Source organism: Schistocerca cancellata, chromosome 6 (assembly GCF_023864275.1).
Source record: "Schistocerca cancellata isolate TAMUIC-IGC-003103 chromosome 6, iqSchCanc2.1, whole genome shotgun sequence".
Lineage (NCBI taxonomy): Eukaryota > Metazoa > Arthropoda > Insecta > Orthoptera > Acrididae > Schistocerca > Schistocerca cancellata.
Genome location: NC_064631.1, coordinates 719,805,733 through 719,830,183, shown reverse-complemented (window position 1 = coordinate 719,830,183; position 24,451 = coordinate 719,805,733). Strand labels below are relative to the sequence as shown.

At 43.4% G+C, this 24,451-nt stretch overlaps 1 non-coding gene across 1 annotated transcript; it reads right to left on the bottom strand.

The window, feature by feature from the left end:
• Window positions 1-19,100: 19,100 nt before the first annotated feature.
• On the bottom strand, window positions 19,101-19,174 carry Trnat-ugu (transfer RNA threonine (anticodon UGU)). Its single transcript has one exon. It is a non-coding gene; the product is annotated as a tRNA-Thr (tRNA).
• Window positions 19,175-24,451: the final 5,277 nt, after the last annotated feature.

Sequence of the window (24,451 nt, the reverse complement as noted above, 5' to 3'; positions counted from 1 at the left end):
GCAGCATCATGCAGGCGGTCTTTCTCACGGGGATGCTACCGAATCTAACATCTGTCACCGCTACCTCATCCCGCATTGCGTCATCTCTATGCTTCTTGCATCTCCACTGCCCTGGCAATAGCTTCCTGGAGCCCAATATGATGGGTGAATAAGCTAGAAATATTATAATTGGTCCACCTCTGGCGCTGACGCAAGCAGCTATTTGGCTTGACATTGATTGACGAAGTTTTTGGACGTCCTCGTGAACGACATCTTGCCAATTTCTGTCCAATAGGCGCATTAGATTGTTAAAGTCCAGATATGATTGGAGATCTCTGCCCATAAGACTCCAAATGTTCTCATTTGTGGAGAGATCAGGTTCCATTTGTAACCTCCCCCTCACTTATCGACCTCAATGACAGTGAAAAATTAAACCGCGTGTACCTAATGGAAACTAGGGAAAATCAATCGTCACCAAAGTTAATTTGTCGGTAAAGACGGGGGAAAGAGTTACATCTAAATGAAAGGAAAAATGCAAATGAAACTGGTGGAAATTAATTTTCAAAAGGGGTAAAGTTAATAAAGAAAGTAAATGTGCAGCCCTTACGTTAACAATTAACTAGCGGTAATTAGATATTTGAGATTTGGGGAAATTACGGTCGCCAGTCCTAAGGACAATTACTATAGTAACTGAAAAAGAAAGATTATTACACGTATAACTAGCACTAGAAGCGTGGCAACTGAAGGTTGACACGTGTTGTGTGAAAACTGAAAGTTTGTCAGAAGTAATAAATTTCGCTACATTCTCACTTAATTTAGCAAAAGAATGAATAAAACCGGAAAACTGGAAGTTAATTTAGTGACTGAAGTTAATAGTGAGCTTTCTGTCTGAAACACATCGAAATTCGGTAAAATACGGTTAGTCTTGGACTACCTCAACAATCATTTCAAAAGCTACTTGAATCTACGCAATTTAGAAATAAGAGATTTAACTTTGAAGTTGAATTAAATGATTCTGAACAATTAACAATAGTAAAATTTAGTTCGTACCAAGCTGAGCTGCAGTCACAGGTAAGCTAAAATACGGTAACAAAACTCGCACTCTTAATTTGTGCTTGTGTAATCTAAATATTGTAGCCAGCTATGAATACCTTAACCGAACTTTGAAATTAAAGCAGTGAAATCGAATGATGCTGGCGTTTGAATTTCAACGACACTCGGGTTCATTCCGGAAAAGGAAGGGACCCTGCTTGGTAATGCAATTGGGACAATGAGCAATGAAGGTTCATGCTACGTTGTTGTAATTCTGTGAGACAAATTCAACAGTTTGAAAAGGTGAGGTCTGCCATACAGTTCTAAAACTTTACGTGCTTCCAGTCTTCCTTGTTGGTTGATTGAAGGTTTGAAGCCGTCGATCGAGGAGGTGGCGACAGTCACTCATTGTCGGCCGTCGCTGTTGCAGAAGCTCGATGTTGGCGCGCCTTCTTCTCGACACGGTCACCAGACGAAATGGGCTCTTGATGTGCGCCAGCTAATGCTTCCCGTCCGCGACACCATGTCAGAAACTATCATAGCAAGTCGAGCGCAATTACATGCTGCCAAACCTCGAAAGGACGGCAACTCGCGAGAGCTTCACACAACACACCTGCTCCACTGCACCACCCCAGCCAGACTCCCGCTCTGCCCGCGCTCCACGCGGCAGAGTTAACACTACCAAAGATCCTAAACACTTTGGTTCTCCACACAACCTATCGATGTAATCCTTCGATAGCACAGTTTTCCCTAGGCAAGACCCAGCGTAAAAATACAAATAATATTTACAAAACAAACCAATTATACATCGACATAAATGCATAAACATATACAAATAGTAAAACAATTACAATATACAAAGACACAGAAATGTTATATCTTGAGGTAACAAAATAAGGAAAAAAATTTGCAGTGCAATAGATGGAAATTGAAGGATACGCATTTCCGGCGTTACACATTCGAGGCCAAGGTAGAGTTTGAGGAGCATGAAGACAAGTAGTAGTGTGTGGGCGGTCATTACCTTCCTGAAACGTGAGTCCAGGGTGGCTTGCCAATCAAGGGCAAAAAATCAGGGCCTAGAATGTCATCATGGTACCGCTATGCTGTGAAGCTGCCGCAGATGACAGCCAGAAGTGTCCAGCTATGAACTGAAATGGCACTGCAAACCATCATTCGTGATTGTTGGGCAGTATGGCGGGCAGCAATTAGGCTGGTATCCCACCAATGTCTGGGGCGTGTCCAGACACGTCTTCGGCCTGTATTCTCATTCAGTGAAGTAGAATTGTCTTCAGTGATGAGTCCCACTTCAGACTGAGTCCCGACGACTCGTGGAGACGTGTCCAGAGACACACAGGGCAGCAATGGGATACCACCGTGACCGCCGCTCGCCATATGGCCGGACAACCGGGATTGACGGTCTGGTGTGACTTTCTTTTCATATCAAGACCCCTTTGGTCGTCACGAAAGAAGACGAAGTAAATATTCCAGAATTCGAAACAAGAACAGCTGTTAGTATGACTGATATAAAAGTAGATATCTTCGGTGTTGCGGAACGATTCAAATGACTTAAGAAAGGCAAGTCTTCCGGTCCAGATGGTATACCAATCAGGTTCCTCTCAGAGTATGCAGACACAACAGCGCCTTTCTTAGCGATCATATACAACCGCTCACTGGATGAAAGTTCTGTTCTTAAAGACTGGAAAGTAGCACAGATCACACCAACATTCAAGAGGGGAAATAGGAGTAAACCATTGAATTACAGACCGATATCACTGACCTCAATTTGCAGTAGGAGTGTGGAGCATATACTGTACTCGAACATTATGAATCACCTTGAAGAAAATTATTTTCCCATGGTGTAATGAGTGCTGTTGACAAGGGATCTCAGATCGTTTCCATATTCCTAGATTTCCAGAAGGCTTTTGATACCGTTCCTCACAAGCGAATATTAATCGAATTGCATGCGTATGGAGTATCGTCTCAGTTGTGTGACTGGATTCGTTATTTCCTCTCAGAGAGGTCACAGTTCGTAGTAATAGACGGTAAATCATCGAGTAGAACAGAAGTGATATCTGGCGCTCCGCAAGGTAGTGACATTGGCCCTCTGCTGTTCCTGATTTATATAAATGATCTAGCTGATAATCTCAGCAGCCCCCTTACATTGTTTGCAGATGACGCTGTAATTTACAGTCTAGTAAAATCATCAGACGATCAATTCCAATTACAAAATGATCTAGGGAGAATTTCTGTATGGTGCGAAAAGTGGCAATTAGCACTGAACAAAGAAAAGTGCGAGGTCATCCACATGGGTACTAAAAGAAATCCGAAAAATTTTGGGTATACGATAAATCGCACAAATCTAATGGCTGTCAATTCGACTAAGTACGTAGGAATTACAATTACGAGCAACTTAAATTGGAAAGACCACATAGATAATATTGTGGGGAAGGTGAAACAAAGACTGCGTTTTGTTGGCAGAACACTTAGGAGATGCGAAAACCCACTAAAGATACAACCTACATCACACTTGTCCGTCCTCTGCTAGAATATTGCTGCCTGGTGTGGGATCCTTACCAGGTAGGATTGACGGAGGACATCGAAAAAGTGCAAAGAAGGGCAGCTCGTTTCGTGTTATCGCGCAATAGGGGTGAGAGTGTCACTGATATGATACGCGAGTTGGGGTGGCAGTCACTGAAACAAAGACGGTCTTCTTTGCGGCGAGATCAATTTACGAAATTCCAATCACCAACTTTCTCTTCCGAATGCGTAAATCTTTTGTTGACACCCACCTACGTAGGGAGAAATGATCATCATAATAAAGTAAGAGAAATCAGAGCTCGAACGGAAAGATGTAGGTGTTCCTTTTTCCCACGCGCCACTCGAGAGTGGAATGGTAGAGAAGTAGTATGAACATGGTTCGATGAACCCTCTGCCAGTCAGTTAAATGTGAATTGCAGAGTAACCTTGTAGATGTAGATCCGCTGTACCCTTACAGCATAACGTTACGTCGATGATATTCTACAGCCCGTTTTATTGTCCTACATTTCAAGCCATTCTGGCCCTACATTTCAGTAAGATAAAAAGCCCTTCGCACGCGGCTGAAGTTTCTCCTGCTTGTCTTCGTGCTTGCCAAATTCTGCCTTGGCCAGCAGGGTCGACAGATCTCTCCACACTTGAGAAAATTTGCGACATTATGGGCAAGGCGCTCTAACTAGCCCGGGAATTAGACGATCTAACGTATCAGTTGGACAGAATTTGGCACTGTATCCCTCAAGAGGATATCCAACAACTCTATCAGTCAATCCCCACCCGAATAACTCCTTGCATAAGGGCCAGAGATGAGCCAACACATTACTGACTTGCTCAATTTGTGAAGCTCTTTCCCTTGAATGCTTTATCCAATTTTGCGTGAATTCCAATAATCCGTTTGTCTGTACATGTATATGACATCCACCGACTTCCGTCCCATTCGGACAGTTCCTCCGCGGCGCGTCTTTCTCTCTTTCTTTTTTTCCATTTCTTTTTTTCTTAGAGGCTGTTTCAGTAGGTTCTTTAACTACGTTGATCACTTAATTAAGAAAAAGTCCATCAACAGCAAGTTTATCGTGTTTATAACCAAACATGTTTCACCTAGTCATATTAAGCTTCATCAGTGGTCTGTGATACAAAGAAAATTATTTAGATACATATTTTACTCGGAGTTCTGTAGTGTCCCCTAGCAGATGTAATATCTCTTTATATTCTACTAATTCTATGAGTGAATTACGTTTCCTACTTGGCCATCTACACTCCTGGAAATTGAAATAAGAACACCGTGAATTCATTGTCCCAGGAAGGGGAAACTTTATTGACACATTCCTGGGGTCAGATACATCACATGATCACACTGACAGAACCACAGGCACATAGCCACAGGCAACAGAGCATGCACAATGTCGGCACTAGTACAGTGTATATCCACCTTTCGCAGCAATGCAGGCTGCTATTCTCCCATGGAGACGATCGTAGAGATGCTGGATGTAGTCCTGTGGAACGGCTTGCCATGCCATTTCCACCTGGCGCCTCAGTTGGACCAGCGTTCGTGCTGGACGTGCAGACCGCGTGACACGACGCTTCATCCAGTCCCAAACATGCTCAATGGGGGACAGATCCGGAGATCTTGCTGGCCAGGGTAGTTGACTTACACCTTCTAGAGCACGTTGGGTGGCACGGGATACATGCGGACGTGCATTGTCCTGTTGGAACAGCAAGTTCCCTTGCCGGTCTACGAATGGTAGAACGATGGGTTCGATGACGGTTTGGATGTACCGTGCACTATTCAGTGTCCCCTCGACGATCACCAGTGGTGTACGGCCAGTGTAGGAGATCGCTCCCCACACCATGATGCCGGGTGTTGGCCCTGTGTGCCTCGGTCGTATGCGGTCCTGATTGTGGCGCTCACCTGCACGGCGCCAAACACGCATACGACCATCATTGGCACCAAGGCAGAAGCGACTCTCATCGCTGAAGACGACACGTCTCCATTCGTCCCCCCATTCACGCCTGTCGCGACACCACTGGAGGCGGGCTGCACGATGTTGGGGCGTGAGCGGAAGACGGCCTAACGGTGTGCGGGACCGTAGCCCAGCTTCATGGAGACGGTTGCGAATGGTCCTCGCCGATACCCCAGGAGCAACAGTGTCCCTAATTTGCTGGGAAGTGGCGGTGCGGTCCCCTACGGCACTGCGTAGGATCCTACGGTCTTGGCGTGCATCCGTGCGTCGCTGCGGTCCGGTCCCAGGTCGACGGGCACGTGCACCTTCCGCCGACCACTGGCAACAACATCGATGTACTGTGGAGACCTCACGCCCCACGTGTTGAGCAATTCGGCGGTACGTCCACCCGGCCTCCCGCATGCCCACTATACGCCCTCGCTCAAAGTCCGTCAACTGCACATACGGTTCACGTCCACGCCGTCGCGGCATGCTACCAGTGTTAAAGACCGCGATGGAGCTCCGTATGCCACGGCAAACTGGCTGACACTGACGGCGGCGGTGCACAAATGCTACGCAGCTAGCGCCATTCGACGGCCAACACCGCGGTTCCTGGTGTGTCCGCTGTGCCGTGCGTGTGATCATTGCTTGTACAGCCCTCTCGCAGTGTCCGGAGCAAGTATGGTGGGTCTGACACACCGGTGTCAATGTGTTCTTTTTTCCATTTCCAGGAGTGTATATACTCGCAGTATCGATGCGCAAAGTAGTGCAGTACTATTACTATTCCATGAGCGCATAATTACTCTTTGTAATATTCTCTCTGGTTTGTTGAGAGGACTTCTAGGATCTTCTCCGTGCCGAATAGCCGCATTCAATAGTTGTAATTTTGCTATCGGGATTACTGGAAGAAAGAGATTGAAAATATATTGTATGCTACTCAAGAAAATATACACTGAGCATTTACATCAAAGGTGTGTAAGGAATTTCATTATATATGTGTGGCAGTGATATTTTTCCTGTCTGGTGCAAAGTGAGATTAAAAGTGCGCGAGAGTTTTTTTTAGTCATGTGTTGTTTTTTATCTTTGCCGTAAGACTATAGGATCTCCTAGTTTTTGTTACTTCTCTGTTGTTTTTAGTTTCTTATCATTGTGAGTTTTCACGAATAAATATTTTTTCGTTAACTCATTATACCGGACGGCTATGCAATTATTTGTTTTAGGCAAGTCGCCTACATATGTATTCTCTAATTGGAAATTTGCACGGAGGTGTCGTTTCGTTGGTAATCAGAAGGGAACTTCCGATGAATTGGAAACGAACCCGCAATTATTAGATCCAAGAGCTCCATTATTTCATCGGATAATTAAACTCTATCAAAGCAAACATTCCGCTTGATCTGAGGTTTCCCGACTGGCTAAGCAAAGCAATAAAACCAAGACATTTTATTTACGTAGGATTGCAGATCGCTTCGAATCATCGAGACTGCGGACAAGGGGAGTCATCGTCCGATTCTGATTAAACAAGTGAAGCTTAATTATAACTTTCTTGAGCGACTGTGATGACTGTGATATGGCTGCTTATGAATGAGATCATTAATAAAATACTAATAACCAACTTTCCTCCACCAGCAACCAGTATAAACACAATATCAATTAAAATTATACAGAACATTAAAAGGTAGGAGACGAGATACTGGCAGAAGTAAAGCTGTGAGACCGGCCGTGAGTCGTGCTTCGGTAGCTCAGAAGATAGAGCATTCCCCGCGAAAGGCAAAGGTCCCGAGTTCGAGTCTCGGTCGGGCACACAGTTTTAATCTGCCAGGAAGTTTCATATCAGCGCACACTCCGCTGCAGAGTGAAAATCTCATTCTGGAAACATTTAAATTTTTTGTTTTTCAGATACTTGCTGAAAGACATCTTCTATTGTATGTGTGAACTTTGTCATTTTATAAAAGCTAACGTCACTCATCTTTGACTTTTATTCAGATCTTCTACATATTGCTCTCGTAGCCAGGTCTTTTCCAAGTATGTCATCTTTGCCTCCTTGTATCCGAATCACAAGAATTTAAATTAGGATACGGTATAGACAGCTCAGTAAATTTATTATTAAGAGGTATATTTACGACGTGCAATGGACAGCAAGAATAAGCTGAGTTCTCGATGGGCATTCAGGTGGGAGGAAAAACTAACGTCGTGAGTCGTGCAATGGCGATTTATGTTCTAAGAAGGCTAGGCTATCTTTTATCACTCAATACACTTGCAGTTCATGTTCGTGATCTTCTCTTTTTGGGAGCCTTCAGAATGACTGGGAAATGGAGACGGAGATGAGGTGCTGGGTGTGATTATTCGTGTCAAAGCCTATTGATTACAAGGTTGAGCCGGCCTGTGTGGACTAGCGGTTCTAGGCGCTTCAGTCTGGAACCTAGCAACCGCTACGGTCGCAGGTTCGAATCCTGCCTCGGGCATGGATGTGTGTGATGTCCTTAGGTTAGTTAGGTTTAAGTAGTTCTAAGTTCTAGGGCACTTATGACCTCAGATGTTAAGTCCCATAGTGCTCAGAGCCATTTGAACCATTTCATTACAAGGTTGATTTATTGTTTAACATTGTAAGCGAAACCCTGTTTTTGTAACATACGATCCCATGAAGCAAAAATTCAAAAATAATGTGACTATTCATACTATTAAAATGAACCCTCAACTGGCAAACTGCCCGATGGTCAATAAAATTAGATGGCAAGACTTCGTTAAGTAGAGCCCACTTTATGAGTATCTGAGGATCGAAACAGGTACCAGAGATGGATGCACCCAGGAGTCATTCGTATCGAACGCATACGCATGCTAACCGACTAAATACTTCATAGAACCTAGGGAGTACTGGGAAGTGTCAACGGGATGTGTGCCTAGATGGACTTCCAGGATAAATAAAAATATAAAAATCATTCACTGGCAGGAGTTTTCCATGAAAGTATGTGACATCTTACTTACATAAGATCACATTCGAGTATCTGATTGGGTAGCATTCCAATAGAATATGTGCTCATATCGCAACACTAGCCAGTGGCCAATAATGAGTCAAATAGCATAAATTCAGAAAACAAGAAGTAATCTGTAATCACACATTCATTGAAATTGAGGGAAAAGGTCTATCCAAGGGAGCTCTGAACTGATGGGCACGTGATAGGCCCAAAAATCAGTCTTTTACTTGAATTCGTAAGTCACGGAATAATTCATAAAAATAAGGGCATGTCAGTGTTTGCTGATTACCATGGAAAAATGTATATTTATTAAACATAACCATGAGGACGTTGCTGAAATATGAGGCATTTGGTGAGCTGACGGCCAAAAATCAATGCCTTTACCTAACTCCCGGAACTGGAAAATAATTAATCAAATTACGGGGGCAGAAGTATTCACTGTGCTCAGAAGAAAAAGCGACCGTGAGGATAAAACGTTGACCTAAGGGATACGTGGTGGACTGAATGCCAAAATCAGTCATTTTACCTAAAGAAAACACAGTTAAAAATCCTATAAAGCGAGTAGGTAGAATGCAGATTCGTGGATAGTGAGAACTCTTTGCAAGTAATATCCCTCATCTTTACACAACAAAGATTAGCTCAAGACTACAGGTTTGTCATTCATTCTCTCAAGACGAAGCAACACTTCCGGAAGTCTGTAAAGTGTGTAAATTTACCCCAAAAAATTCGTAATAATCAAAACAAACCGAGAACTGTTCTAAGTTAGTTACAAACACAAACTGACTGGTTCAGTAGAAAGCTTCGTCCATAACATCAGAGCAAAACTGCCGAAGCACGTCTGCAACTTACTGGTGCATTGTGAACAGTGCTGAGTTCCTCGTTCTGAAGTAGAGAAGGGAAGGGACCTGTTGCCACTCTCTACACCTGTATTCAGTAGAATACCATATCTGCTCCCTATGAATGACCAGTCTCTTTGGCCTGCCTCAAGTTTTTTAGGAGTTAGGCTGTAACAAGGTCACAAAAATGAAATCTAATCCAACGACACGTTTCCGGACACACATAAAAAAATCTTAGGGACATAGAAATATATTCACATACAAACAGAAGCAACACACCACCCAAAAGACTCCAAAAGCATTAACACTCCGAAACCAACCCAGAATTCAGAAACTGAACATTATGATGATACCTCTCACAATTTTGTTTTGTTTGCACCCTCATATTACGTGGCAGAAGCATTACATAACACTATGAAATGATGAACAACAGAAGAGTGAAAGAACGCAAATAAACTTAAAACACAAATTTAAAAAATTACAATTCCATAAACAGCTTCATTCTCTTATTTTGACAAGAGTGAAGAGTACAACTCAATACTATCTGTCAATACAATTGATTGTAGAGAATCCTCTGACATACAACAAACTACCTGCGAATAATGTTATGAAATGGCCTAAATCCTTAAAGTATTCATATCTCAAATTACTTTCAATTTGAAAAGCAATATTATTTACAAAAAGATGCCCTTGTAATGGGCTCTCCGGCATCAGGTACATTGACGAACATATTTATCATAAACATAGGAAATGGAATCTGTGATACAATAATCAGGAAGAAAGGATACATAATTGTTTACTGCTACAGATTTGTGGGTGACATAATCTATGTGTTACATGAACCATCACAGAAAATAAATAAACTCCATGCAGGCATAAACAGTATACATATAAATAAACAGTTCACTACGAAATACATCCGTCTTTGTCTTGTGGGTGGTTCACTTCTTTATCAGGCAGTATAATATTAATTACGTAACATTATTTATATATTGTGTAATGTCTATTCAGAATCGTGGCTGGCAAGACCTCCACCGAGTTGTTGAAATTTGAAACTTTCATACATATTTCTGTAGTTTCCGTGTCACAGAAGCCAGGTTCAGATTTATGTTGAAGAAGATACATCAAACTCCAACTATCATTAGAACAGATAGTCTAGGAAACTATTGTCACTAACGAACATATTGCTCATTTCAAGCCTACTAACCAAGTTCGACAGAGGAAAGGACGTAGTCATCTGCACATTACAAATAACTAATACAGAAGTATTACAGAAAAATTGATTCATAATTTTACCGAATGTCTTGTTTAATTATGTAATCTATACTGTTGCATTGTCAACAGCCTTAATGAAGTACAGCTAATTAATGATAAACTATTCAACGCATTTTACAGGTAGCTGCCTTGATGACGGCTTTCCTGGTGACTATACACAAGTCTTGAAACCATGTTATTTGAAACCCTAAGCATTGCATTTAGAATTTGCTGGTGGTAATCTATTAATATGCAGTGTTCGTCTCTGAGAATGTAGTCTTGTGGGAGGGCGGTATTAAGTGTGGGATGGGGTAGAAACAAAGGCATTTTATGTCAGCTCTTCAGCCTGAAATTCGTCGGTCAGCAAAACTCAAAAGAATCTCGGAATACTGAAATAACAGGCTACGAGTATGATGCTATTGTTAAAACCAATAACTACTTTCTTTGCCGGTAGTCTTCTGCCTAGTTTGATGCGGCTCGCTACGAATTCCTCTCCTGTGACAACCTCTTCATCCCAGAGTAATACTTGCAACCAATGTCCTCATTATTTGTTGGATATTTCCCACTCTCTGGCTTCTCGTCCAGATTTTTGCCCTATACAGCTCCCCGTAATACCACAGAAGCTATTTTATGATGTCTTAACAAATCTCCTATCATCCTGTCTGTTTTTCTTGTCAGTGTCTTCCACAGATTTCTTTCCGCGCCGTTACAACGGATAACCTCATTTCTTAATCCATCGGGCCATTAAACTTCCAACATCATTCTATAACGCGTAACTCAAACGCTTAGCTTCTGTTTTCCATCGGCTTCCTCACCGTCCATTAGTCACTTCCAAGTAATGTTCTGTTCCAGACTCCAGACACACGTTCTCAGAAAATTCTTCCTCAAATTGAGGCCTGTGTTTGATAGTAATAGACTTCTTTTGACCAAGAATGCCCTCCTTACGTGTGCTAGTCTGGTCTGTCCGTCACGTGTTATTTTGATTCTAAGGTACCAGAATGCCTTCACTTTACGTGCTTAGTGATTCCAGATTTGATGGTGACTATCTTACTAATCTCATTTTTGTGCCCCTTATTACTTTCGTATTTCTTCGATTTACTCTCAGTCCATATTCTGTGCTCAGTAATCCGTTCATTTCACTCACTAAACCCTGCATTCTTCCTTGCTTTGAGTGTAGACAGCAATCTTACCTTGATATCTTTTCAATCTGAGTTTGGGACCGATGACCATCGCAGTCTGGTCCCTTTAATCCCACAAACCAACAAATCAATCTGAGTTTTAGTCCCACTTCGGAGCCTCTCTTTGGTTTCCGTCACTGTTTCTTCGATTAGATTAGTGAAAAATAGGGCAGAAAGATTACAGAACTACCTTGCAACCTTTTTAATCCACGCACTTCGTACTAGGTCTTTCATTTTTGTCGTTGCCTCTCGGTTCTTATACATGATGTACCCATCTAACCCTATAGCTTACACGTATATTTCTGAGAATTTCGAACGCCCTGGACCATTTTTCCATGTCGAACGCTTTTTGAAAGTCGACAAATCCTGCGAAGGTGTCTACATTGTTCTTAATTATTGTTTATATTATAAAGGGAAATATCTGAACTGCCTCACTGGTGTCTTTATCTTTCCTAAGCCAAACTGATCTGCTTCTAAGAGATCCTCAGTTTTCTTTCCCATGCTTCCGTATATTATTTTTGTCATCAGCTTGGGTGCCTGAGCTGAGAAACTTGATTGTCCGATAATTCTGGCATTTATCTCTGCTTGTGATTTCGGAATTGTACGGATTATATTTTCCCGAAAGTCTGAGGGTATGTCTCCAGCAACATAAACTGTACACACCAACCTGAATGGTCATTTGAGTGCCATTTCACATAATGATTTTAGAAATTACGAAGAAATTTTGTCTATGCCTTCTGAGTTGTTTGATTGCTTGTTTTCCAAAAGTCTGTCAAACTCTGAGTGCAATAATGGATCCTCTATATTTTGCATATGAACTTTTACTTCTTCTTCCTTCATGTCAGCCGACAGTTCCTCCCTCTCGTAGAGGCCTTCAGTGTATTCTTTCCACCTATCCGCAGTCTCTTCTACGTTTAACGAAGAAGGTTTTCCTGCACTGCTGATGTTGACATATTTTCTGTGAAATAAACCAAAGGCTGTTTTGACTTCTCCAGCTGTTAAATCTGTGCTTCCCACAAACATTTCTTTTTCGATTACTTCATAGTTTCGCTGTAGGCATTTCGCTTTGGCCTCCAAGCTCTTTCCACTTACTTCACTACACCTAGGTGCTTTACATGATTGTATTACTGTCTTTCCCCAAGCATTTCTGGACCTACTTCGTTCATCATTCAATAGAAAAATTACGTCTGTTCACAAGTTTTCTTTGTAGTTATCTTCCTTGTACCTATACTTGTTTCTCCAACTGCTACGATTGCTCGTTTTAGAGATGTTTATTCCTCTTCAACTGAACTGGCTACTGTGGTGTTCATTATCGATAGCCCTCGACAGCTTCATACACAGCTCACCATCCCTCAGTACTTACGTATACCACTTGCTTACACGTTGATTGTTCCTGACGTATCTCTTAAACTTCAGCCTATAATCTTCACCATGAGTTAATTGTGATCTGAGTGTATAGCTTTTCCTGGGTGCTCCTTACAATACAGTACCTGCTTCCGTAAACTCTATCTCAATACGACGTAATCCAGATGGAATCTTGCCTTATCTCCAGGCCTTTCCAACTATGTCTCCTCCTCTGGTGATTTTTGAACAATATATTCGCTGTTACAAGCTGAAGTTCACTTCAGAGCTCTACCTGTCCTTTTAGTCTCTCAGTCCTTTTACCGAGCCCATATTTTCCGTGATTATTACACTACTGGCCATTAAAATTGCTACACCACGAAGATGACATGCTACAGACGCGAACCTTAACCGACAGGAAGAAGATGCTGTGATATGCAATTGATTAGCTTTTCAGAGCACTCACACAAGGTTGGTGCCGGTGGCGACATCTACAACGTGCTGACATGAGGAAAGTTTCCAACCGATTTCTCATACACAAACAAAAGTTGACCGGCGTTGGCGGGTGAAACGTTGTTGTGATGCCCCGTGTAAGGAGGATAAATGCGTACTATCGCGTGTCCGACTTTGATAAAGGTCGGATTGTAGCCTATCGCGATTACGGTTTATCGTATCGCGACATTGCTGCTCGCGTTGGTCGAGATCGAATGACTGTTAGCAGTATGTGGAATCGGTGGGTTCAGGAGGGTAATACGGAACGCCGTGCTGGATCCCAATGGCCTCGTATCACTAGCAGTCGAGAAGACAGGCATCTTATCCGCATGGCTGTAACGGATCGTGCAGCCACGTCTCGATCCCTGAGTCAACAGTTGGGGACGTTTGCAAGACAACAACCAACTGCACGAACAATTCGACGACGTTTGCAGCAGCATGGACTATCAGCTCGGAGACCATGGCTGCGGTTACCCTTGACGCTGCATCACAGACAGGAGCGCTTGCGATGGTGTACTCAACGACAAACCTGGGTGCACAAATGACAAAACGCCATTTTTTCGGATGAATCCAGGTTCTGTTTACAGCATCATGATGGTCGGATCCGTGTTTGGCAACATCGCGGTGCACGCACATTGGAAGCGTGTATTCGTCATCGCCATACTGGCATAAAACCCCCCTAAATTTCAGCAGGATAATGCACGACCGCATGTTGCAGGTCCTGTACGGGCCTTTCTGGATACAGAAAAAGTTCAACTGCTGCCCTGGTCAGCATATGCTCCAGATCTCTCATCAATTAAGAACGTCTGGTCAATGGTGGCCGAGCAACTGGCTCGTCACAATACGCGAGTCACTACTCTTGATAAACTGTGGTATTGTGCTGAAGCTACAGGGGCAGCTGTACCTGTACGCGCCATCCGAGATCTGTTTGACTCAATGCCCAGGCGTATCAAGACCGTTATTGCGGCCAGAGGTGGTTGTTCTGGATACTGATTTCTCAGGATCTATGCAGCCAAATTGCGTAAAAATGTAATCACATGTCAGCTCTAGTATAATATATTTGTCCAATGAATACCCGTTTGTCATCTGCAGTTCTTCTTGGTGTAGCAATTTTAATGGCCAGTAGTGTAGATTATCACCTCCCTTTGCAATGAGACATATTGGCGTAATAAAAACAATTTGAAATTATTATTTTCGTGAATTTCCGGCTTCTGATATCTACACATCACTAGACGCTTGTTCTGGGAGATACGATTAGCTTTGTATTTTACGTGTGGGAGGATGATCGCGGCAATGTTCGAGTGACAGTAGCAATATGGGCACCCCCGACACGCTTGTCTTCTTCCGAAGCGTGACTCACTCACTTGTCCATGTATCTATCGCTCACATCTTTCTATACGACAGGATTCGTCCAATAAAATTAGGGAGTCGACAGGTGTTTTAACGAGGGCCCGCCAATCAGTGTAGCATTTCGAGCTCAGTGTCAGTAGACCAGTACCAGCTCAAGATAACGCCATTTTTAAAGGCATTGTCTCGGGGGAACGCCCACGAATTTGTAAGCAGAGCAGGCGGCGGACGTAGATTTGGCAGCTGAGGAATGACAGTCGTTGCGGCGGGCTGGGTGGCGGCTTACAGGAGCCGGAAGGCTCTGTCCGGCCCTCGACAATGTCCAGGGAGAGGCTAACGAGGAGACGCAGCTATCAGGGCATCAGATGTGGCAGGCGCCATCTGTTGCGGAAAGGGTGCGGCCGACGTTGCCTGACGCTACCATTAATTCAACACACAAACAATGTGGTCGCTGTACAGTCACCTGTAGAATGACTAATATTTGAGAATTTATTAATACAAATAACTAATACTACTGTTCCGTCCTAAAGAAAGACCCAACGGTACCGACCGACCGCCGTTTCATCCTCAGACGATAGGCGTCATTGGACGCAGATATGGATGAGCAGGTGGTCAGCACACCGCTCTCCCGGCCGTTTTCAGCTTTCGTGACCGGAGCCGCTACTTCTCAGTCAAGTAGCTCCTTGATTAGGCTCGCAAGGTCCGAGAACAGCCCGCTTGCCAACAGTATTCGGCAGATCCGGATGGTCACCCATCTAAGTGCTAGCCAAGCCCGACAGCGCTTAACTTTATTGATCAGGCGGGAACTGGTGTCATCACTGCAGAAAGGCGATGGATGAGGCAAGTAACAGAGCTTGAGATTGTCCAGCCGGGAAACATAGCTAATAGTTAGGTAACGAAATGAAGCTATTACTTCAAAGTAAAGACAGCCTATGCAGGAAACCGAATTTTCTTAAGAAAGGAGGTAGAGCCTGTGATATTTTTCCAGAATGTTTTCCATTAACACACATTACCGCGCCATTCGTTTCGCATGTTATTATGATTTGAGGCGTCACTAGACTCTGCCCATCTGACTTCTAACTGCTCTCGTGTGTTGGGTATGAACTTCCCAGCTCCTGCTAATACATGGAAGAATTTCGTTTGGATGATTTGGAGGCACGAAACGTTGGTAGCTGACGCCGTAAAGCACATTTCAAAACCGTAGAATATCACTTCCAGCTATAGTCTCGAAAGTCGTATTTATTATCATTCGAGTCAATAGTTTAAGGGCACTAGATATCTGCCGCTGTTATCTGTTCGTGCGGTATTCCATGGTGCAGTAAACGAGGTACTTGCAGGACTAATTCCACACCACGATCAGAGACTAGAAGATGTAAGCACTCGCCAGAATTTGCTTCATGAGTTACACTGCAAACACACACAGAACAACTGAAGTTATTTTAGAACGAGGGAGCAAACATTTCAATTAGCCCTCATGAAAGTGGCCCTTCGTATTTGTATACAAGATACTCATTTAAGAAATGGCGTTTCTTAATTTCATCCAATATAATCGATGTTTTTGGAAAACCTGTCGCTGCGTCATTCATGACTTAAATAATGTAACACTGCACTGGCTACGCCTTTTTTCATGCTTAATACTACGCTTTTCGAGAATTATTCTCATTATCTAAAGGAAATATTTACGTATGTATTTTATGTAGAGTTATGTGTGTTGTTATACCTCTCTTGCCCTGCAGTTACGCTGTTATGGTCATTTGCAGACAGATTTATTCTGGACGATTTTCGAAATGTCACATAAAGTACCTTTGCAAATATATGTCCTTGATCATGAGAATACATTTTCGCAAAGCATTGTACAAATCATGAAAAAATACGTAACTGGTGCTGTGTTTCAATATTTAAGTCATGAGTGCTATTTCTGCTAAAGATGGTATCATGGATAATTTTCTTAGCGACAGGCGGAAGCTATTCCAGCTTGCAGTATAGTACGCGTATACTACAATGTACCATCTTAGATATCATTCCAGAAACATGTGAACCAATACATAAATCACCCAATGAGGACTTTATGAGAGTAATGTTAGGTTATTTGGAGCAGCCGGCAGGTTAGCCGAGAGCACTAATCCGGTGCTTCCTTGACTCGGGCAGGCGCGCTGGCCCCGTATTGAATCCGCCTGGCGGATTAACGACGACGGCCGGTATGCCAGCCAGCCTGCATGTGGTTTTTAAGCGGTTTTCCACATGCCACCAGGTGAATACCGGGCTGGTCCCCATTTCACGCCTCCATTACACGACTCGCAGACACTCGAAACACGCTCGCACTATATCACAGGTTACAGTAGACATTATTCGTAGTGCAGCAAATTTGGCTGATTGCTGCAGCTATTTCTTTGTAAGATTACAACCCCTTATTACCGCTTTTTGTAGTCAGCGTGCTTTGTGGTACGAATAATTTCGTATTTTTCATACTTTGCAACGATCACCGTGCTGGTAACCACTCACCAACTATATTTTGTCATTTTGTAGCCTAAATGCATTAAAGGAAGCGAAGCGACATGTAAACAAGGGCCTCACTCTAAATTTTATCAAAAATCTTTGCTACACTCGAGAAGATTTGGTCAAAGTGCTTTGACACAGACGTACACACGTCTGTGGGCTTTGATAAAACACGGGTATTTATCATTGGCCAGGAACACTACATTGCTGACGTCACACAGCCGTGTGTTTAGGACTGTATTTGTCGAAGGCCACGGGCTGCAGTTAGCAAGCCGGGGTTATGGAGCGAGTAAAGCCGTCGGCACACGGACCGTGCGTCCGAACGTTGAGCATTGAACGTGCCGAGTTTCTGACGACATAGCGTGAAATAGCACGTTTGGAGGTCTTTCCGAACGTGCGGAGCAGTATCCGGCATGTCAGATACTCTGAGCGTGCGTCTGAGCGTTGACCAATGAGATGGTAGAACGCCACCTACGTCACACGCACGCTGTCTCCCTTCAATACAGAGTTGTGAGGCGCCATATTGACATTCATTTCAAGCTTATATCTATATATGCCGTTTCTGAGCACCAGCAAATTGAGAATCCCTGGAAAACCCGTTGTTAATTGTGTGATTCGTTCCAATAAAATAATGAGAAACATCATATTCGTGGCAAAAGAATTATTGTAACTTGCGTATTATGAGAGTAGGCTATTTGAAGGCAGCGACACACTGAAGATCCACCCAAAACGCATTGTTCTTAGTACAGTTTGTTATAATTAAATTTCAATTAGTAACATATCTACGATAAGGTTTTCTGCAAGGAGTAACATACTATGATTGGTTATAAGGGTTGTGTTGTTGGTTTAGCGTAATGAGTAGTGTTGAATTATTAGTTGGGGCAGTGGTTCACGTCTTGACACTCCTAAATTTTACTTACTAACATTCGCGTTTTTATTAGGTTCCGATACTTTATTATTAGTTTAATATAAGTATATACTATAATATTTTATTTTATGTAAATATGAGTTCACCATTTTTTGGGGGGTGACTTTGTTCGATTGGCTTAATCTACAGGACAGCTTGCGCTACTTGTATAAAGATATTTTGTTCCTTTAACTTTTACGCTTCGTAATTTACATGTTGCAAAGACTCTACTACTGGGTAGGAACAATGATTAAGTAAGCCTGACATTGGGGTTTTACTAAAATGTAGGAATGATGAAATAATCTTTATCTTATGAGGAGAAGTATTCCAAATTTGTACCGTACTGTTTGTAATGGAACTTTTATAAGCCTCTGTCCTTATTGATTGGACATCGTACTTTCCTTTTCGTGGACGATGGAGGAGATGTGCGTTTTAATAGAGCTATTGTGGGAATTTTACGGGCGCCTGTTTAGTAAACAGTGTGATTTACGAACTAGAAACATCTCTCAACTGCCGCTGGAGTGCGTTGCGACCGCGTGTACCACGTTGAGGCCCACGTACAGTAGGCACGAGTCGCATCGTTCCTGAGCGTTCAGCAGCACGTTGAACTTGGCACACTCAACGTTAACGTTCGACAGCACGCTCCGTGTACCGACGGCTTTAGGGCCACGAGGCGCTGGTCCTCGGCTGAATGAGGCAGGGAAAGGAAAACATGTCTAAATGATGACTAATTGACAACCTCAGCTGCCGACAGGTGTTGTTGATATACCTCGATGTGGACAGCTGAAAATGTGTGCCCCAACCGGGACTCGAACCCGGGATCTCCTGCTTACATGGCAGACGCTCTATCCATCTGAGCCACCGAGGACACAGATGAATAGCGCGACTGCAGGGACTTATCCCTTGCACGCTTCCCGTGAGACTCACATTCCCAACTGTCCACAATTCTACATATGTAATGTACCTTATAGACATTTACCCAAAGCCGGCCGCGGTGGTCTTGCGGTTCTAGGCGCTGCAGTCCGGAACCGCGGGACTGCTACGGTCGCAGGTTCGAATCCTGCCTCGGGCATGGATGTGTGTGATGTCCTTAGGTTAGTGAGGTTTAAGTATTTCTAAGTGACTGATGACCTAAGATGTTAAGTCCCATATATATAAAATTAAAAAAAAAACATTTACCCAAATGTCTGTCACTGCGGAGTGACGGGCTGAGGAGAGGAGAGGGCGGAGTAGCGGTAGACTTTGGTCCCGCTACTGGCAGCTCAGACTAACATCGTACGTTTCTGCAACGGAGCAGTGGAAACTGCGCCAGATTATCTCTGGTCTCTGTCACCCGAGCTACACCAGAATCGCGTCATACTCAACCTGTTTGATACAATACTGAACAAAAATGCATAGAATAACACTATATCGCAAACTTCTGGTGGGTCTGGACCCCCCTGGCCATTAAGCCGTCGGCACACGGACCGTGCTGTCGAACGTTAACGTTGAGCGTGCCAAGTTCAACGTGCTGCTGAACGCTCAGGAACGATGCTACTTGTACATACGGTACGTGGGCCCCAACATGGTACACGCGATCGCGACGCCCTCCAGCGGCAGTTGTGAGATGTTTCTAGTTCGTAAATCACACTGTTTACTAAACCGGCGCCCGTAAAATTCCCATATTAGCTCTATTAAAACGCACATTTCCTCCACGTTGTTCTACACGTAAATACACAAATGAAAACTCGAAGTATCCATGTGCATGTTTTAAGACAAAAAGGAAAGTAAGATGTCCAATCAATAAGGACACAGGCTTATAAAATTTCCATTATAAAAAGTGAGATACCAATTTGCAATAGTTATCCACATAAGATAAACATTGTTTTATCATTCTCACCTTTTAGTAAAATCCTAAGGTCATTCTTACTTGACCACTGTTCCTACCCAGTAGCAGAATCTACACATGTGGATTACAAAATTTAAAAGAGCAGGGAAGAAAATATATTTATACAAGTAGCGCACGCTGTCCTGTTGATTAAGCCAATCGAACAAACTCACTCCTCAAAAAAAGGTGAACTTATATTTCATAACATCAGACAATGTTATGGAAATGGAAGAGGATGTAGATGAAGATGAAATGGGAGATACGATACTGCGTGAAGAGTTTGACAGAGCACTGAAAGACCTCAATCGAAACAAGGCCCCGGGAGTAGACAACATTCCATTAGAACTACTGACGGCCTTGGGAGAGCCAGTCATGACAAAACTCTACCTTCTGGTGAGCAAGATGTATGAGACAGGCGAAATACTCTCAGACGTCAAGAAGGATGTAATAATCCCAATCCCAAAGAAAGCAGGTGTTGACAGATGTGAAAATTACCGAACTATATCAGTTTAATAAGTCACAGCTGCAAAATACTAACACGAATTCTTTACAGACGAATGGAGAAACTAGTAGAAGCCGACCTCGGGGAAGATCAGTTTGGATTCCGTAGAAATGTTGGAACACGTGAGGCAATACTGACCTTACGCCATATCTTAGAGGAAAGATTAAGGAAAGGCAAACCTACGTTTCTAGCATTTGTGGACTTAGAGAAAGCTTTTCACAATGTTGACTGGAATACTCTCTTTCAAATTCTAAAGGTGGCAGGGGTAAAATACAGGGAACGAAAGGCTATTTACAATTTGTACAGAAGCCAGCTGGCAGTTATAAGAGTCGAGGGGTATGAAAGGGAAGCAGTGGTTGGGAAGGGAGTGAAACAGGGTTGTAGCCTCTCCCCGATGTTATTCAATCTGTATATTGAGCAAGCAGTAAAGGAAACAAAAAAAAAAAAATTCGGAGTAGGAATTAAAATCCATGGAGAAGAAATAAAAACTTTGAGGTCCGCCGATGACATTGTAATTCTCTCAGAGACAGCAGAGGACTTGGAAAAGCTGTTGAACGGAATGGACAGTGTCTTGAAAGGAGGATATAAGATGAACATCAACAAAAGCAAAACGAGGATCATGGAATGAAGTCGAATTAAGTCGGGTGATGCTGAGGGAATTAGATTAGGAAATGAGGCACTTAAAGAAGTAAAGGAGTTTTGGTATTTGGGGAGCAAAATAACTCATGATGGTCGAAGTAGAGAGGATATAAAATGTAGACTGGCAATGGCAAGGAAAGCGTTTCTGATGAAGATAAATTTGTTAACATCGAGTATAGATTTAAGTGTCAGGAAGTCGTTTCTGAAAGTATTTGTATGGAGTGTAGCCATGTATGGAACTGAAACACGGACGATAAATAGTTTGGACAAGACGAGAACAGAAGCTTTCGAAATGTGGTGCTACAGAAGAATGCTGAAGATTAAATGGGTAGATCACACAACTCATGATGAGGTACCGAATAGAACTGGGGAGAAAAAGAGTTTGTGGCACAACTTGACAAGACGAAGGGACCGGATGGTAGGGCATGTTCTGAGGCATCAAGGGATCACAAATTTAGCATTGGAGGGCAGCGTGGAGGGTAAAAATCGTAGAGGGAGATCAAGAGATGAATAGACTGAGCAGATTCAAAAGGATGTAGGTTGCAGTAAGTACTGGTAGCTGAAGAAGCTTGTACAGGGTAGATTAGCATGAAGAGCTGCGTCAAACCAGTCTCAGGACTGAAGACGACAACAACAACAACAACAACATCAGATACTGTAGTTCATACTTACATTCAGCTAATAATAATGAAACATCAGAAACTATGAAACACGATTTTTAGGGAAAAGATATTTTCCGCGCAGGATTAGCCGAGAGGTCTGAGGCGCTGCAGTCATGGACTGTGCGGCTGGTCCCAGCGGAGGTTCGAGTCCTCCCTCGGGCATGGGTGTGTCTGTTTGTCCTTAGGATAATTTAGGTTAATTAGTGTGTAAGCTTAGGGACTGATAACCTTAGCAGTTAAGTCCCTTAAGATGTCACCCACATTTGAACATTTTTTGAAAAAGATATTTGCACATGGCGAGACGCGAACGGCCACCGTATCAGGCTTTTCACATTAACGCTACTCCTACGCTAAACAGACAGCAAATGGTTTATGGCCTACCCTAACATGTTACCACTTGCTAAAAGCTTTATCGTAGCTATGTTACTAATTGAAATTTAATTAAGACGAATTGTACCAAGAATAATGGGTTTTTGCTTGATCCCCAGTGTGTCTCTGCCTTCAAATGGCATACTCTCATAATACGCAAGTTACAGTAATTGTCTTGCCACGAATATGATGTTTCTAATTCTTTTATTCCAACGAATTACACAGGTAACAACGGGTTTTCGAGTGATTCTCATATTTCTGGTGCTCAGGAACCGCATATATACAGGGTGTTTCAAAAATGACCGGTATATTTGAAACGGCAATAAAAACTAAACGAGCAGCGATAGAAATACACCGTTTGTTGCAATATGCTTGGGACAACAGTACATTTTCAGGCAGACAAACTTTCGAAATTACAGTAGTTACAATTTTCAACAACAGATGGCGCTGCGGTCTGGGAAACTCTATAGTACGATATTTTCCACACATCCACCATGCGTAGCAATAATATGGCGTAGTCTCTGAATGAAATTACCCGAAACCTTTGACAACGTGTCTGGCGGAATGGCTTCACATGCAGATGAGATGTACTGCTTCAGCTGTTCAATTGTTTCTGGATTCTGGCAGTACACCTGGTCTTTCAAGTGACCCCACAGAAAGAAGTCACAGGGGTTCATGTCTGGCGAATAGGGAGGCCAATCCACGCCGCCTCCTGTATGTTTCGGATAGAACAAAACAATCACACGATCATCGAAATATTCATTCAGGAAATTAAAGACGTCGGCCGTGCGATGTGGCCGGGCACCATCTTGCATAAACCACGAGGTGTTCGCAGTGTCGTCTAAGGCAGTTTGTACCGCCACAAATTCACGAAGAATGTCCAGATAGCGTGATGCAGTAATCGTTTCGGATCTGAAAAATGGGCCAATGATTCCTTTGGAAGAAATCGCGGCCCAGACCAGTACTTTTTGAGGATGCAGGGACGATGGGACTGCAACATGGGGCTTTTCGGTTCCCCATATGCGCCAGTTCTGTTTATTGGCGAAGCCGTCCAGGTAAAAATAAGCTTCGTCAGTAAACCAAATGCTGCCCACATGCATATCGCCGTCATCAATCCTGTGCACTATATCGTTAGCGAATGTCTCTCGTGCAGCAATGGTAGCGGCGCTGAGGGGTTGCCGCGTTTGAATTTTGTACGGGTAGAGGTGTAAACTCTGGCGCACGAGACGATACGTGGACGTTGGCGTCATTTGGACCGCAGCTGCAACACGGCGAACGGAAACCCGAGGCCGCTGTCGGATCACCTGCTGCACTAGCTGCGCGTTGCCCTCTGTGGTTGCCGTACGCGGTCGCCCTACCTTTGCAGCACGTTCATCCGTCACGTTCCCAGTCCGTTGAAATTTTTCAAACAGATCCTTTATTGTATCGCTTTTCGGTCCTTTGGTTACATTACACCTCCGTTGAGAACTTCGTCTTGTTGCAACAACACTGTGTTCTAGGCGGTGGAATTCCAACACCAGAAAAATCCTCTGTTCTAAGGAATAAACCATGTTGTCCACAGCACAATTGCACGTTGTGGACAGCACACGCTTACAGCAGAAACACGACGTACAGAATGGCGCACCCACAGACTGCGTTGTCTTCTATATCTTTCACATCACTTGCAGCGCCATCTGTTGTTGAAAATTGTAACTACTGTAATTTCGAAAGTTTGTCCGCCTGAAAATGTACTGTTGTCCCAAGCATATTGCAACAAACGGTGTATTTCTATCGCTGCTCGTTTAGTTTTTATTGCCGTTTCAAATATACCGGTCATTTTTGAAACACACTGTATGTGTGTAATAGTTAGTGGCATTCACTTAGGGGTGTATGAGATATGTATAGAATGAGAGATGGAGTAGTTCCGTCAGGAACAGAAAGCTGTGTAAGCGTAGGAAAAGGTGGGAGCGGAAACGTTTGGCGCGCTTTGGCGGGCGCGAACGAAGTCAGTCGGTGGCGAGTGATCTTAGAGGCAGCACGTACAGCGCCAGCATAGGGTGGAGTGCGCCGTACTATTGCATCTTGCCTCGGCTGGAAACTGCAGTTTATCACGGCCTGGTATGGGGA